General features: G+C 35.0%; 1 long non-coding RNA gene across 1 annotated transcript; it reads right to left on the reverse strand.

The window, feature by feature from the left end:
- Positions 1–1,236: 1,236 nt before the first annotated feature.
- Positions 1,237–11,101, reverse strand: LOC146733822 (uncharacterized). The gene is made up of 2 exons (XR_014926733.1): positions 11,008–11,101; positions 1,237–1,407 (listed from the first exon to the last, which is right to left on the reverse strand). It is a non-coding gene; the product is annotated as an uncharacterized LOC146733822 (long non-coding RNA).
- Between the last annotated feature and the right edge of the window lie 7,150 nt (positions 11,102–18,251).

Raw genomic sequence — 18,251 nt, forward strand, 5'->3', positions numbered from 1 at the left:
TTACGAGTATACTTTTGAACGTCAATAGGATACTTTTGAACTTCCATTTATTTATAATTAATATTGGTAGACATTTATTGAAATCTTCTATTACACAACTGTAAGATATTACGAGTATACTTTTGAATGTAAATAAGATACTTTTGAACTTCCATTTATTTATAATTAATATTAGTAGACATTTATTGAAATCTTCTACTACCTAACTAAGATATTACGAGTATACTTTTGAATGTAAATAGGATACTTTTGAACTTCCATTTATTTATAATTAATATTGGTAGACATTTATTGAAATCTTCTAATACATAACATTACGATATTACGAGTATACTTTTGAACGTCAATAGGATACTTTTGAACTTCCATTTATTTCTAATTAATATTAGTAGACATTTATTGAAATCTTCAATTAAACAACTGTAAGATATTACGAGTATACTTTTGAATGTAAATAGGATACTTTTGAACTTTCATTTATTTATAATTAATATTGGTAGACATTTATTGAAATCTTCTAATACATAACATTACGATATTACGAGTATACTTTTGAACGTAAATAGGATACTTTTGAACTTTCATTTATTTCTAATTAATATTAGTAGACATTTATTGAAATCTTCTATTACACAACTGTAAGATATTACGAGTATACTTTTGAATGTAAATAGGATACTTTTGAACTTCCATTTATTCATAATTAATATTAGTAGACATTTATTGAAATCTTAAATTACATAACATTAAGATATTACGAGTATACTTTTGAATGTAAATAGGATTCTTTTGAACTTCCATTTATTTATAATTAGTATTAGTAGACATTCATTGAAAACTTCTATTACATAACTGTAAGATATTACCAGTATACTTTTGAATGTAAATAGGATACTTTTGAACTTCCATTTATTTCTAATTAATATTAGTAGACATTTATTGAAATCTTCTAATACATAACTGTAAGATATTACGTGTATACTTTTGAATGTAAATAGGATACTTTTGAACTTCCATTCATTTCTAATTAATATTAGTAGACATTTATTGAAATCTTCTATTACCTAACTGTAAGATATTACCAGTATACTTTTGAATGTAAATAGAATACTTTTGAACTTCCATTTATTTATAATTAATATTAGTAGACATTTATTGAGGGCACTTTCGAACATCATGTTTTATAAATTATTGAACTATTCGTGAAGTAGACGGGGAAACAAAACACCTAAAATGTATCATTTGAGACAATCATTTATTCAAGTTAATATTAAACACACATTTGCAAAACAAAACAATAATATCAGGTTGCATGTATGCAAGGTTCAGGAGGGTCAGGATCTGACAAATTTCCACCAATCCGGTCTTCATTACAACTCCTTAGTTAATTGGTGTACTGCATTTATCCTGTGAATAAAAAGAAATGTATAATGAACCTTAATTTAAACCGTACAGAAATATACTACAACATTTTATTTTGTGCCAGCTTTCTTGAGAAGTAAATATATAATATAAAACATGCAATATATATGCTCCTAATGCAGATATCAGAATAGCTTGTTGACATACGGTTACTGCATATCTACTACTTAAATTTTAAGATTAGTTATCAAGGTACAATTGGAACAAGAATTTATTCATACAAAAAAGTTATAAGTTAAAGTGAATTAATGATGCACAGATTGACACCAACAACTAGTTAGATCTTATATAAGTGCCGTAAATTATCTGTGATTTCATCTGGATATTAGAAATATAATTTTCTGTGTTCTGGGTTGTATGTGGCGATTTTGTTTTGAGATATTAGCACCAGAAGAATTCATTATAATGCCAATTTTCCTGATTAAATATGCACAGATTTGTAACAAAACCTTTCGTTTGTCCCATACTATCCGATTGCCGAGTTTTGTCTGAATATGATCACTGATCCTAGATTTATAGTTATATTTATTTATTTCACCAGTATACAAACAAAATATTTACATGTTCATGTACGGGACAAAATTGTATAATACTGGTGGGGACCAAGGAAATAGCCCATTTGGACTAGTCTAGTCCATGGCGCTTAATATTAAATAAAAAAATTAAGTCGTCATAAAAGTCACAGTAAACAAACAAAAGTAATGAATTAAATAAATGAGATCAACCAGTAAATAGTATAATCAATCATCACAATGAATGAATGATATTAAAATTATTTAATAAGAGTATTCAAATTTGCATACTTTTAAAATGAATATGCTCTATGTACATAGATAAATATTACTCACTGAGAAGCATTTTCTTCAGCTCTTGTTGAAAATGCTTCTACTGCCCATGCTTTTTAGGGTTGGGGGGGGGGGGGGGCAGAGTTCAGATGTTTAATAGTGGCATATTGAAAATTATGTTGTGTAATGGTTAAACACATGTAAGGGACAGTGAAGTTACCAGTAGACCAGATGTGGTTGGATAGGGATGATAAATGTGCTGGGGGAAATAATCGCTGACACCATGGACAAATCGATTTGTTTTGAGGTCAAAATTTGTAATTGTAATTTGTAATTTATTCATTTAAAACAGTACATCCATAAATGGTTTTTCATGCACAGCATATAGATATAAAATTTTACATAAAATTGAATAATCCACTGCAAAAATGACGAGAACACAATAAAGAAATGCATAAATAGGGTATAAAATAAAATGACTACGAAATAATATGATAAAATTACAATTAAAAACAAGTCATTGAAAATTGCACAGTCCCCGTAAAATTGTTCAAAGTTCTCTTTGTGCTCGTCATATTAAAGTGGAGGAGTTGTCGCGAGCGTGTCCTTGAAACTTGAGTTCCAAGTGGCGTATACAACAGATTGTTTATTTACATCAAAACACGTGTTCTGTGTAGTAGTAATATGGCCAAAAATAAAAACAGTCGTTATTCGGCCATCTATGATCTGATTATGAAACACACTGATATGTATGATGTATGCCAAATACAAATGAAAATGGTACATAAATTGTGGAAATATAGTAGTAAGGCCAAAAAGTCAGATGGCTGTCAATCGGCCATCCTTGACCAGATTTGATGGATGCAAACGAAATTAAACCCTTTGAAAATGGAAAGTATACAGATAGTATAAGACAGGTTTATTATGATCTTTTGACACACAATGTTTCGGTACAAAACTGCACAGCAGTTGTAAAGTCAGTGCTCAAGAACATCCTGAATGTTGATGTTGATAGGTTGCCAAGTAAGTCCCTGACATCCATGATGCAGGTCGAAGCCCTGGTATTGGCTCAAGCCCATGCTGCCACTGCAATACTTGAGCAACAGGATCCAAACACACTTCACAGTGATGGCACTCGAAAAAAGTTTATTGACTATGCTGGCCTTCAGGTTTCATTGCCAGACAGGTCATCATTGTCTCTTGGTTTCCAAGAATTGCTTAGTGGGTCAGCTGATGACTACATGAATGCTACCATGGAAACATTTGAAGAACTAGCTCAGTCAATAGCTGTAAACGATGAAGAAAAAAAAAATATATACACACAACTAATTCTTCGAAGCAAAAATATTATGAGTGACAGACATGTTGTGAACAAAAAATATAAAAGCAAGATGGAAGAAATGCGTGAATCTTTATTGCCTATTGTTGAACAAAACTGGGACTCATTTGATGAAAATGAAAAGACAAAAATGAAAACTGTGAACCATCTTCTATGCGGAATGCATGTATTGGTAAATATGGCTGCCGCAGCCAGTTCAGCATGCATTGAATTTGAAAAGGAAAAACAAGATCAAATTAACACTGAAAAACTTGCTTGGTATAAATCTAATCAGTCATTTTGTTTTAATTTGTTATATCAAGCGAGTAAAGGTTTTACTGATGAGGGTTGTCAAAAATCTGGTGTGTACACTGATTTTGGGCCATATTTAGAAGATGAGCTGAAAGAGAAAAATAGATTGATAAAGTTTGAACACAATAGATTCAACGTTGCATTTTACCAGGGAGCTGCATTGTACTATCACAAACAGCACATTTCAGATTTTCTGTCATCAGGACGATGTAATTCTACAAATAAACTCATAAGCCAGGTTCAGGCTGTTTTGGATGAACAGGTTATAATTGCAGAGTGCAGAGCCCTTGGAATTATTTCTAAGCTGGTAACTGGACCTTTGATGCGACTTCTGGAAAAAGATATGAATTATTATGATATGAACATACACTGGTTAGAATTAAAAACCTGCCTAGCAGACAACGCGATTGATGCAACACCACTGTTGAAAGAAACAAAGTACATTACCAACAGTTTAATAAACAAGGATGAAATCTATGCTGCACTATTCAACGAATGTAGTCCAGAACTAAACACATTAACATTAGAAAGTGCACGGTGTATCTGCAAAGCTATGCTGGTCATCGTAGAGAGACAGGTTGGTAATCAATTACCTGGTGGTTTAGAAAACCAGCCCTCTGAGTCATTGCGACAAGAAGTTGCAAGTGCACCCTTAACTAATGTAAGATCAGAGTCGGATTTCTCTGATCTTGATCGCAACATTCACAGGGCGCCACAGAAAAGTCGGGTTTCAAAAGCTGGTTGTATCTGTTTCAACAAAAACAAAACCTCATTATATCTCTATAATTTGGGAACAGACATCAAAAGAAAATATTTATCAATCGCACGAAAACAAGCCCCTGAAAGAAGAAAGAAGGATTTTGTTCACAGCAGAAACATTAAAAAAAAAGACTTTTGCTGCAGACTGAAAGACTGGAAAAAAAACGTAAACTGCTAGAACGCAAAAGACAAATAAAAGTACAATTAGAATTACGAATAAAAAATAAGTGGGGAATTTGGGAAACAGAGAGAGAAGTTGACATGATGCTGACACAGATGAATAGAGTGCAACAAATGAAAGCAATAAAAGATCAAATATCCTACCATTGTCAAGTACTGAAATCAAATCTACCAAACAAGAAATTAGCAAAATGGCAAAGTAACAAAATTGTTTTAACTGTACAAGAACTTACAGACAATCTGAAATCAATCATAAGAGCAAATGGAGGCATGCCAGAGTATGTGAAAGAAATAAATGATAACATCAGGAAAAGAAAAGCAAATGATGCAGTACCAGTACGGAGCAAGAAAAGAGTGAAGAAGAATGTACACAATACTTTTGGAATAAAACATGTGACTGTTGGCATGTATGTAGCTGTAGCATATGAAGCACAGTGGTTTGCTGGTGAAATAATAGGGGTTTCTTCTGACTCTACCACTGTAACAGTAAATTGTCTGGAGAGGAAAACTGGTGACTCATTTAGGTGGCCATAACGTAATGACATCGATGACATTGACATAAAATTTGTTTTATCAGAAATTAACATCGCTCCAAAGGACTCTTTATTGAGGGCATGGAAAGTGGACAACGTAACCAGGATTGATGCACTGTATAACAATTTTAAAACAAAGTACTTTTCATAAAGTTATAGGCTGACAATTTTTGCAGAAAACTAAAGTGTAATTATTCGGTGTTAAATATAAATTTTCTATGCTAAAATATGCTTGTTGTACAAGACATGTTCACCTCAATGTTGATTAAGGGGGTGGGTTTGTTTTGTATAGCCCAGTGATTCACATGTATAATTGTTTACTAATTACACATTTTATAATTAAATGTACAAATCTTATGAGATAGAAATAAAAGTCAACCCATAGTTATGGGTTTTTCCTTCTAAGTTGCGTGCCCCCCCACTAACTGCCTTGGTCACCCCTAACCCCTAAATTTCATTTTAAAATGAAAATTGAATAGTTGAATAATATTAATTTAATATTATAAAGGTTTCTTATTAATAAAGCAGACTCTAAGTATTGAATGTTAATTTACATTCAAAAGTGTTGAAAATCCAAAATGGCCGCCACCTTGCAAAAGACAAATTAATGTTTATTTCAATTTTGCACAAACTGTCTCCACAAAACTAAGGATGCTATGAATCAAAACATACTGTTTATGCTGTCTATAAACTGATGTCATCACCAAGCCAAAATTTTACTGTGATTCAGTTTCTAATTTTTGAGTTACAGGTCTCCAAACTTCATGAATATGCCAATTTTCAACTGAATTTTGTCAAACTTTGCCTGTCTTCTGTGCAGATTGTGGTGTATTGTAAGAGACTACTTAGTTAAATTTTATTAAAACAAGTATAATGCTGTTGTTAAAAAAAAAACATCTTTCCACATTACATTTTCCTGGTGTTATCAGTGATCTAAAACTTGAAAATGCTTGATTTGACGATTTTTCCAGCAATTTTACCAAAAATGCACGTTTTTCAGTACATTCAACATACGATATCTTGAAAACTACTGAACCAATTTTGTTCAATTTTTTTTTGTTTTGTTTCTTTTTGACTGAGTAACAAAGTCATACTGTCAATAAAGCTATTTGGAATAATTTATTTTTTCACTGTACTCCTAACATGTATAAAGTACATGTATGTGCGAAATTTGAATGAAAACTGACAGATGACAAAACAAGATGCCTGCCAGTCAACAATCTTTGATCCAATTGCGAAATAAATCGTCATGGACATGTATCCTAATATGTATAATCTATGTACCAAGTTTGAATGACAACTGACAAAGCATGTCCAAAATACAACATTTTCAGAAAACAAGATGGCTGCCAGTCAGCCATTTTGAATCGAATCACGAAACCACGGCATGTGCATATGCCCCACATAAGGTACTAGGCACATGCAAAGAATGAACGGGATCAGTCCACAGGATTCTGAAATATGACTCTGGACAGAGGGACACACGGACGGACAGACTCAGGAACTCACGGACGGCCAGGGACATGTATCCTAACATGTATGATCTATGTACTAAATTTGAATGAAAACTGACAAAGTATGTTTAAAATACAACATTTTCAAAAAACAAGAAGACTGCCAGTCGGCCATCTTTGATCCAATTGTGAAATAAATCGTCATGGACATGTATCCTAACATGTATAATCTATGTACCAAGTTTGAATGAAAACTGACAAAGCATGTCCAAAATACAACATTTTCAAAAAACAAGATGGCTGCCAGTCGGCCATTTTGAATCGAATCGCTAAACCACTGGGCACATACAAAGAATGAACGGAATCGGTCCATGGGATTCTGAGATATGACTCTGGACGAACGCACAGACGCACGGACGGAGACCGAATTATAAGTCCCCGTTTTCGGACTTCGTCCAAACAGGGACTAAAAACATAGCAGTCCGAAAAAACGATAAAATGCATAAAGGGGGTAAAATATGAATTTACAACAAAGTGGTAAGATAAAATTATACAATATTGTTAGCAGCTGTAGTAATACATTTGTAAGTGAGAAAACTAAACCCCTTTTCAGATAGCAGTTTTTAACAAGCAGCCTCTTGGTTGAGATAGCTCCGCTGTTAGCAATGCACATTTCAATTAAAGAACAGAAGATATGATTAGAAAATGAACAATATGCATAGTATCAATGCAATGGGACTTGTTTTCAACAACAATTCAAAAATATCATTTTTCACCATATATGATTGTGGTTTTTAACAAGAAGTCGAAAATATCACTTTTACTAAAAATGATAAAAATATTCATCAAAATTAGATAATTGAAGTGTCATCATGAAATGAACAAATTTGAGAGTGGTCCACATGTAGTACCTATATACATGTATGTAATATCAAAGCAATTAGACTTGTGGTTTTTAACAAGAAGCCGAAAATATCACTTTTTACCAAAAATGACAAAAATATTCACCAAAATTAGAAAATTGAAGATATCAATACAAAATGAACAAATCTGAGAGAGATCTACCCAAGGTACATATACACCAAGTATCAAAGCATTCAGGCTTGTAGTTTTCAAGAAGAAGTCGAAAAAGTAAAACATTGACAAGGACGACGGACGGACGAAGACAGACAATCACTCATATGATAAGCTCCGCTCGACAAAGTCAACAGCGTTGCTAAAAATCATCCCCCTTTTCATACAGACTGCTCAAAATTTAAATCCCTTCTGACCGCACATGTATGTGTTGCATCCGGTTAGTTATACATGTACAGTTTCCAAATAGATAAAATGCTATTTACAGGTAATGGTGATTTTGTGTGTTAAGTTCAATAAATCACTTTGTTCAAATGTCTTAATATGTAAATAAAACAAGAAAACCATCAGAGATGGTTGATTCCCAAGCTGTTCATGGAAAATTGGAATCATTCACTAGCAGTTACAGCTTTGGGTACCTTACATTGCTATTACAGTGACTAGAAGGCAGTGTATGCTATTTTTAAATCTGGTTGATTACACTGAACAAATCTGTATGTAGTTGCTAGAAATTTTTGAACTCTTTATTCTTGCAATTTAAGTTAAACACTGAAAATCTTTAGTGTGAATAGAGAGAATTTGTAAATTGAGAGCAACAGTTTTAAAAATAAGCGTGAAAGTCAATACAGTTTGGAAAAAGTCAGCATAGAAATGCCAGACACAATTTGGTCTATAAGCATTAATATATGCAAACGTATGCAAATTAGCACACACACAATATGTTGTCAGAACCAGAACCATAAGTACACTAACCATACCAAGTTTGGAGAAGATCAACATAGAAACACCAGATACGACTTTGTCCATGAACATTAATATATACAAATAATATTCAGATATGCAAATTAGCACACACACTATATATGGTCACCACCGGATCAATAATTACATTAATCATGCTAAGTGTGAAGAACATCAGCCATGCCAGAGATATGACTTCATCCATAAGCATTACAATTTACAAATATGCAAATTAGCACACACACTATATGTTGTCAGCACCGGACCCATAAGTACACTAATCATACCCAGTTTGGAGAAGATTGGCATAGAAATGGCAGAGATATGACTGTTCGTACACTTGTAACCAATATGCTGGACCAAACATTGTGAAAAGGGATTGTCAATGGAGTTCCAACCAATCATGCAGATAAATCAGTCACGGAAACACAGACGTGCAGATTTGCCAATTAGAACCTTCGATAAAAGCGATCAGGTCGATCATGAAATGTACATGATTGTTTAGACAAAACTCAATCAGATCAAAGGCTGCGCCTTTTGAGTTTAGATACATGTTTCGCAGGCAGTTGGGAGATACCACTTTTATGACAGGCATGGAGATGCGCAACATGTGAGAATTGTTTAACTTAAATACAACATTTTCTGTTTTGTATACTATGCTGTTGTAAATATGTGTTACATAATAGTGTACAGTAGTGTACGCCTGTGTTTCCTTTGCTGTATTGTTTCTAAATTTCTCTAAAAAATGTTTTTTAAGTTTACTCAAAAACAGTACTTCAAAATAGTATAAATTATAAAAATATGATCATACAAAATCTTGGATAAAAGAATAAAGTGTGTACAGTTTGTGTTTTTTCTTAAATTAAATTTATTATATAAAATGTTACAAACAGGTTCTCATTCTTTTTAAAACAGAATAAAATAATAAATTCATAGTAAACATATTTTTCTTTAGATCTTGACCAAATGCAGACAGAAAATGTTACATCAACAACACAAAACATATGGTAATGTTCAGTATATACTTTTATGGGGTACAAATTAAATAATTTTGAATAAGGTCACAGTGACCTTTAAATTATGATAAGACTTGTTTGTAACTCAAAATTTGTAACTCAAACATACTTGCCCTCCTTTGGGTAGAGGTATTACAGTGTATCAATTTATCTCGACAAGTTAATAATGCGTATCATTGTACATTCAATTGGAGGCACACTTGGAATGACTTGATGGGGCTTGCGTTGCCAGTCTGCTTCTAATTTTCGTGTTCAGAGCTGTACGACGCACAGGCATATTTTAAAAAAATCAGATTTCTCAAAACACATTACCAAAATAACAAAAACACTGGAGACAGCACCATGCAGATTGTCTATCAGGACACGGATGTTTTTTACCTCCATGATCAGGATAAGTGGCGACCGACTAAACTGCGACGAGCTGTTTGTCGGGCATATTTTAGAAGCAACATGAACAATTTATATGTTAGCTATGATTGCTGATTACATTGTATCTCCCAATTCATAGCACTCGGACTGCAGCTCACACCATCACATCACTGCACTAGTAAACGAGCACTCTGTCTTTGGCACTGGAACCACAGACGCTCGGAACGTTTCTTGGCTAATAAAAAATGACCTAAAGTGGGATCGGCATAGTTAGTCAGTCGCCGGTAAATTCCCCTACTACTCATATAATAACACAAGGTAGGAAAGCGTTGACACCATGACATCGAAACTTCCCGAAAATAACACGATTTTCCAAAATATATTTCGATCCGCTTCACACAACTCAAGCATGATATCCGTAGAAACTATCGATCGACTTACATTTCCTTTATTCGAACTAAAACGGGTTAAATCCTGTGAAAATCGAAACACCAGAGCAATATGAATCAACCCGTCTACGCGGATATTTTGAAGCAGAGGCTCGTGCATGCGCAGCTCCAAACATGCGCAGTTCCAAACATTTACGCATGCTCGGGCCTCTGCTTCAAAATATCCGCGTAGACGGGTTGATTCATATTGCTCTGGTGTTTCGATTTTCACAGGATTTAACCCGTTTTAGTTCGAATAAAGGAAATGTAAGTCGATCGATAGTTTCTACGGATATCATGCTTGAGTTGTGTGAAGCGGATCGAAATATAATTTGGAAAATCGTGTTATTTTCGGGAAGTTTCGATGTCATGGTGTCAACGCTTTCCTACCTTGTGTTATTATATGAGTAGTAGGGGAATTTACCGGCGACTGACTAACTATGCCGATCCCACTTTAGGTCATTTTTTATTAGCCAAGAAACGTTCCGAGCGCCTGTGACTGGAACCATCGTCAGCGACAACTGTCCACGAAGCGATTGCAATCATGAAACACCTACCTCCCATTATTTAGTATTTGTACATATTTGTTAACAAATTGAATGCAATAACTACCCACCTTTTAGTCGCAGTGATGTAAAATAGCAATCTATGTGGAAGATTCGCGGGACGGTTCAACAGCAACAGAACGGCCATTGATTTCCGGTAGACAAATTTAAGGTTTTCCCATGATGCCATTTTCATACTCCTCAGGCTAGTAGTCAATTATCGACGGGTTTTTTCGCACGTTTGAAGCACAGGGAGCCCAGGAACTATAATCAACTGTAGTACGCAGTCTCTATGAGCGCGGGGGGGGGGGGGGGTATCGGCTGGTATCGAGTGTAAGAAATAGACAAGGGATGAAGGCTCCAGCCAGCTCACATTTTTTAAACTCGAAAAAAACAGACGAAAAGAATGAAAAATAAAATCTAAAAAAAATACCAGGTTGAAGAATATTAGTTGCTCCTTCAAATTTCGCCAAAGCCTTGCCTACATTTTACCGATATCTGCAGAATAAATCAAGAAAACTACACAAATTGACTCCATTTAGGAATTCCTAATGGTTTGCCCGAACGCACGGCAAAGTTTGGAGGCGTGGCCTGTAAGCATTTGGCAACAACCAATCACAAAACTGGTTACGAACCACATCGAGGTCACGACTCGGTTAGCCTTGCTCAACTGGTTCGTAACCAGTCTTGTGATTGGTTGTTGACAAATGCTGAACAGGCCACGCCTCCAACGGTGTCATGCGTTCGGACTAACCGTTATGAATTCCTAAATGGAGTCAATTTGTGTAGTTTTCTTGATTTATTCTGCAGATATCGGTAAAATGTAGGTAAGGCTTTGGCGAAATTCGAAGGAGCAACTAATATTCTTCAACCTGGTATTTTTTTTAGATTTTATTTTTTATTTTTTTCGTCTGTTTTTTCGAGTTTAAAAAATGTGAGCTGGCTGGAGCCTTCATCCCTTGTCTATTTCTTACACTAGATACCAGCCGATACCCCCCCCCCCCCGCTCATAGAGACTGCGTACTACAGTTGATAGTTGATTATAGTTCCTGGGCTCCCTGTGTTTGAAGAAGTAGAACGGGGTTTCCGACGAAAAAGAGTTATTAATAATAAATAGAGTCTCGCAAAAATAAGGAAATGCCAACAGTTACTGTTGATAATATAAAGTTAAACAACTTTCTGCTAAAATATGAATGTAAGAGTCATAAATTAGTGAGTAATTAAGAAATAAAAAATATACAGGGGAGACTTTTGAACGTAAGGGTCCTTTGAACTCCTAACACATGTATACCAATAACAGTGATAAGCCACTGATTCAATCCACTTTTAAAATCCATAAACGACCTGTTTTATACCACACCTCGGCCAGATTTCAATTTCTAAACTACTTGGACATGAACCAGGGCAAACACTTTAATGTGATAGGTCCGGGATGGATCGAGGCAGTTTCACAGTGGCTCATACAAATTCACTCACCATCAATAACAATAAATGCACCATTCTATCAAGTATCAGCAATAAACAAGGCAAATCTACATTCTCCACACAAAAAAAAAAAAACACTTCACAACACCATAGAAATAATGTTACTCATAAAACACATGTCAATTAAAATACATCAAATAATAACCACTTTCAGCCCAACCCACTTTCATAGAGCTCTGAAACAACGATCACTACCGATTCAGCTACTAGTCACAGGTGTACTCACGTCAAAGTTCTCAACGCGCACGTAGTTCTCAGTACCAGGCTCGTCAACGACAAATATCGGCGAATTCCAAGTTACCATCCCGTCGATTTCTTACCATCGATGGAGGGGCCCTTGGTGAGTCTTCTGTCGGATTCAGGTCGGCCTCCTTCCTCAATTGCCGTCACTTCACTTGATTTTTACCACAACAACGAAAACGCCAATATCACTTTTAAAATGTCGTTCACGCGAAGAAACAGTTTCATGACAGCCTCGTTCACAGGCCTCTCTCCTTCACGTTTCTATACGCCATAAACAGTCCACATTTTAGTCGGTCTCTCAAATACATTACATTGATTTCGTGAAATTAGAAAAGAATTCAAATCATTAAAGTAAAATAAAGATACATAATTAACTAAGTTCAAAACAAGACTTCTCGTCTCAGTGGAGGAAATAATTAACAAAACACAACCCCTATACTTAACACACACAGTGCGATTGTTAAAGGGCGGCAGTCGTCGCGCCGCATCTTTTTCGATATGGGACTCATAGCGACGTATGCAACGCGTGTAAAATACATTGTTTATTTACATGAAATTCGAACACGCGCTGCGCGACGACCACCACGCTTTAAACACCGTTATCGACTGACTAACTAATGAATAACCATTCGGAACAAAACGTATACAATCGCCACCACACGTTGGTAAATATATGTAGGTATAGGTAACGGGAGGTAAATATATTCCCATGAAAACACAAACTTTACACTATAATATCCTTCACCGCAAAATCAATGCAACAACCAGGGCGGAAATTAAAGTATTACCGTAAAACGCGTAATATCGTATCAGTAACCAAACACAAGAATACTCTTTTAACATATTTACTTTAGTTTGATATTATTTAAAATTGGTAAATAATAACATGAACCATGTCCGGGTTATATAAGCTGCATGAATAATGGTGTCTAATGATTATCTAGATTGATAGCTTACCTGTTAACACAATTCAGGTCAGCTTTAGGTGTGAACACATATGGTGCAACGTTAGACAAGTTAGACCACACGGAGCCCAGGACCTATAATCAACTGTACGCAGTCTCAATGAGCGAGGGGGGGGGGGTATCTAGTGTAATAAATGTTTTTTAAACTGAAAAAAAACTAAAATAATGAAAAAATAAAATCTATAAAAAATACCAGCTTGAAGAATACCAGAGTATCATTTGTCAAGATCCAATCACAAGACTTGTTACAAACCAGTTGAGCGAGGCTAACCGAGTCGTAACCAGTCTTGTGATTGGGTCTTGACAAATTCTGAATAGGTCACGCCTCCGATTGTGCCGTTCTTTTCTGTGTAACCGTTAATTGTTCGTAAATGGATTGCGCGTACAGTTGATTATAATTCCTGGGCTCTTTGTGGTTATACGAGTGTGGTAATTCTGCATCTGAAAATCACAGTCGGTTCACCATCCATCCTGTGAATATTCTAGAACCGTTTCTAGATAACTGAATAAATAATCCTATAAAGTATCTGTGACATTTATGTACATTTCTATGCTTTGATGTTTTGTGAACCCTAGAAGTGGTAATTTGTATCGTGGCCCATATGGTTTTGATTTGTACATTTTTTAAAGTTATGTAGATTTTGGAGCGTGGACACTTTTATCATTAGACTAGGGAGTGATTCAATCAAATTCTATAAAAGGGTAATTGAAACTGAATTCGCGGTCATTCACCACCGTGTGTCCAGCGTTAGCAAAGCACACAAAAACTATTATGATTGATTTAGTCTTCTGTAGTATCGCTCGTACGGATCCCCATCATGGGCATTGTCAGAATCCCCACGGGTGACGCTTGTATTGAAACAAAATCAAGCGTATCTTCATACCAAGCGTGGTTTCTAAACAATAGCAGGCACGCTTTTAGAGATTGGTCAGTTACTTCGGCCTATGGGGGTCGGCAGATTCCATTTTGCCAGCTGTAAATCTCAGTTGACCCACCCCCTATCAAATAAAAAAAAAGTATGTTACCCACCCCATCATTATATTTTAAAACATGCTGAACCCCACTGAAAAAATGATGACAAAATGTATATCTTATAGACCAAGAATGCTTTACACCCGAAGCACAGTCAGTGTACTTATGAAAACAAAGTAAACTCTGATATATGCTTAAATTTGTGTTAGATTTTGGCATTTTACAGAGCAGAATATGCATATTTAAAAGGTAAAAAAAATATTTTTTGATTTTTTCATCATTTATTTTAATTTATATATCAGCATTTTCACACATTTAACTTTTTTTGATTTGCTGACAAAAACTGTCCCAGCTCTTTGTACTAATTGTTGTGTTGTCTTTCCCTCTCCTGTTATAATTGGATAAATCCAGTAAATATACAATGATGACTTCAGACTTTAAATAAAATAATCTGATAACAGCAGCACATAGACTTGGAATGATTAACAGTATCATTGGGGTTCAAGCCGCATTGCATAATCTGTTATTTGGCAACGTCAACCCCAAAATATTTAGCCTATAACTTTTTTTTCATCAAAAAATGTATAGGCAATATAGGTAATAGTAATTATTGAGAACACGTTTGTACGATTAACTTTTTTATCTTTTGTTCTGAAATACATTTTTGAAAATATATACATAAGCGCGTGTCTAAATTCTGGAAAATATAGTAACCCCCCCCCCTAATCACCTATTCGTAATATCAAAAACAGGGTGAGCCCCCTATTTTCAAAATCAAAAACAGAGCACCCCCCTGATCCACCGACTCCCCTAGGCCGAAGTAACTGTCTGAACCCTTAGCAAGTATGTGGTATATGAGCAGCTGACAGTGTATGGCACCACGTTTAATAATATAATTCCTAAAACATTATCCCCTGTGACTAATCAGCTTGTGAAGCATTAACCACGGTGTGAAAGTGTTAAATCACTTTTTTATTCAATGTATTTTCTGGACACCTACGCGAGTGTATTGAATCACTGTCCTATCATAAGCGAATAAGAGGTGTTTTGAGTCATGTGATGTATCAATTTGGAACACGTGATTTACCTTATAAAAAGACATCATACAGACTCAGGCAAAATACACATATATTCCTGAGTTCACGCCGCTTGGCCAACGCCCAGGGACAACCAATGTATTCTATGTGTCATCCAGGTTCGTCTTCCCAATGTCACAATCCGAATATACCACATTACTTCCTACAGTCGTAATTCTTTATCGACACTGATGTATGACAAATTAGCGTTTGATTTCGTCATTGAGAATGTCATGGTGGATGGTGATTTTACTATGGGCATGGACCTACCAAGCGGAGGTCCCTGCTATAGGGAATTCCATTTAGTCTTATAGTGTTAGAAGTAAACAACATTGTTGACAATGACATACTAGATACCGGTATGTAACCTCAAAATAGGCTTTGTAAATCACAGAGCGGCACAAATAATATGCTGTGAAAATAAAACCCCACGCCAAAACCACTAGTAATATAATACAATAAGATATCAGCAAACCCAAATACTTTGTGTGAGTTTGACAATATACACAACAACCAGAATATATTGTTATTATTCAAATTAAGTTTTAATTAATTTAGTCTTACCTACAGAAAGCATTACAATGGTGGTGTGATGAGTAAATTACGTTATACCATGTTGTTGAGTACCAAGTTACCACAACCAGGGTGAATTGCTTACCTACATAATAGTGACAGCAGACGACAACACGATTCGCGCTGTGTGAAGAATACACTGAATATCCAACAAGGGCCCCAGCATTTAAAGAATTATTCAATATTACGAATACATTACATTTAATAGTATTATATATTTTATATAATACTTGTTTCTCGAAAATGAAGCCTAAATCAAACCCAGCTTCAGGATTGGATTGTATTGATTTTGTTTATAGCCACTTGCTATGTAACTAACACAAACAGTAATCATACACCACGTGATGCCCACTAATGACACCACACTGTAATTATCTGCGGTGCAATGCGTCATGGGATGTCACCTTGCGTTGTGATTTAATGTCATGGTAACTAATGGTATTGTAAAGCATGTTTAAAACAATTACTGCTGTAAAAGTGTTGTTTTTATATTGCAGTTTAGAATGTGAAACTCCTCCATGCCGAAATAACCCTTTCTCCATATAAACCATGTATACCTCCTTGTTTTGTTTTGTTCACATTCTCAAAATGAATTTATCATTTTCCACACTCAATTTCTGGTTGCCGAATCAGTTAATAAAATGTCCATGAACCATTATTTTCATTCGCGATCCCTTCTCCGGTTTAGTAGCAATGTAATGAAAAGAACGTGTTATCACTACATCTGTTATGACCACATACATACACACTGACTGTGTAAGTTTGTACCAAGGAGATAACGATTTTTGTAGGAAATGTACGTTAAAACGTTTTATAATGGCACGACTGGGTTAGACGGTAAAAAAACACCGCCAATTAGCAAATATAAAACACTTGCTTCCATTGGACCGAAAATCGACCAGATACCATAAATACGCAAAGACGTAGAAGAGTTAAAACATTTGTCAATTTTATTAGCAAAATATTCGATGAATACAGTACAAACATGGAAGACCACGCGAACAATATACGAAGGGCAACAAGGTCAAACTGCATGGAATTCCGGAACTGCAAAATGAATTAAGTGATATTGGCGTTACAATTCTAAGGATGTAGCATTATGCATTCACGAATCTTTGTCCTCCACCCGCATTAACTCATTGAAAATTATGCACTGCAATCGATATTTGTGGAAACCCACATCAACAACACAAATCGTGCCATCTTCCATCACAGGTAAATTAATTTTGTTAATATATGAAGTGTAAAACAAGTGAAGCTGAGTCTGCTAATATACCATTCAATTACTACATTAATCATGTACTGGCCATTCAAAATAATTGTGAAAGTTTGGAAGATTCGTCATTCTAATGGGTACAAACTGTGTCCCCTTACTGACAGATGTATTCCTTTATCTCAATCTCACTTTTAAAAAACGATTGTGATACATCGTAATCTCAATGGGAATTTGACAGTTTCGATTCTTCAGTTATGAATAGGGTTCAATTTTAAATAGCTCTATTATTTGTGTACTATATGCATAACTATTCACCCAGTGCACATATTACAGATATTTTTAATAAACTGGACATATCTCTCACATACAAAGCTTTGTTGTTTGTGAATTCATAGTAAAATACATGGAGATTCTGGAAAATGATTTTCCATGAATAATGTACCGCCTTGAAAAATATGCAGCGCGTTCAAAAATATGCATTTTTCCTGGTACTTTAAGTTTTTTTTCTGTTAATGATACAGAAGTCTCACTTTTTAACAGTATGAGACAGTGTGTGCCATACGTATTCGTAGGGCCTGCTTTTGTACAGAGCGACTAGTTTTTACATTCAATAAACTGTTTGGCAGATATAATATCTTGTAGTTAAATATGGTAACACTATTACACTGATCGCAAGCATGTCTCATGTATACCTCAGGTTACTTGCAGAAACTATTTGAATTATGGCTCGGAATGATTTATGGCGGCCGGGTTGCCAAATGTGGACAGGGTATGTTTACTCTTT

This window comes from Saccoglossus kowalevskii, chromosome 16 (assembly GCF_978046115.1).
Source record: "Saccoglossus kowalevskii chromosome 16, keSacKowa6.1, whole genome shotgun sequence".
In the NCBI taxonomy this organism is placed as follows: domain Eukaryota; kingdom Metazoa; phylum Hemichordata; class Enteropneusta; family Harrimaniidae; genus Saccoglossus; species Saccoglossus kowalevskii.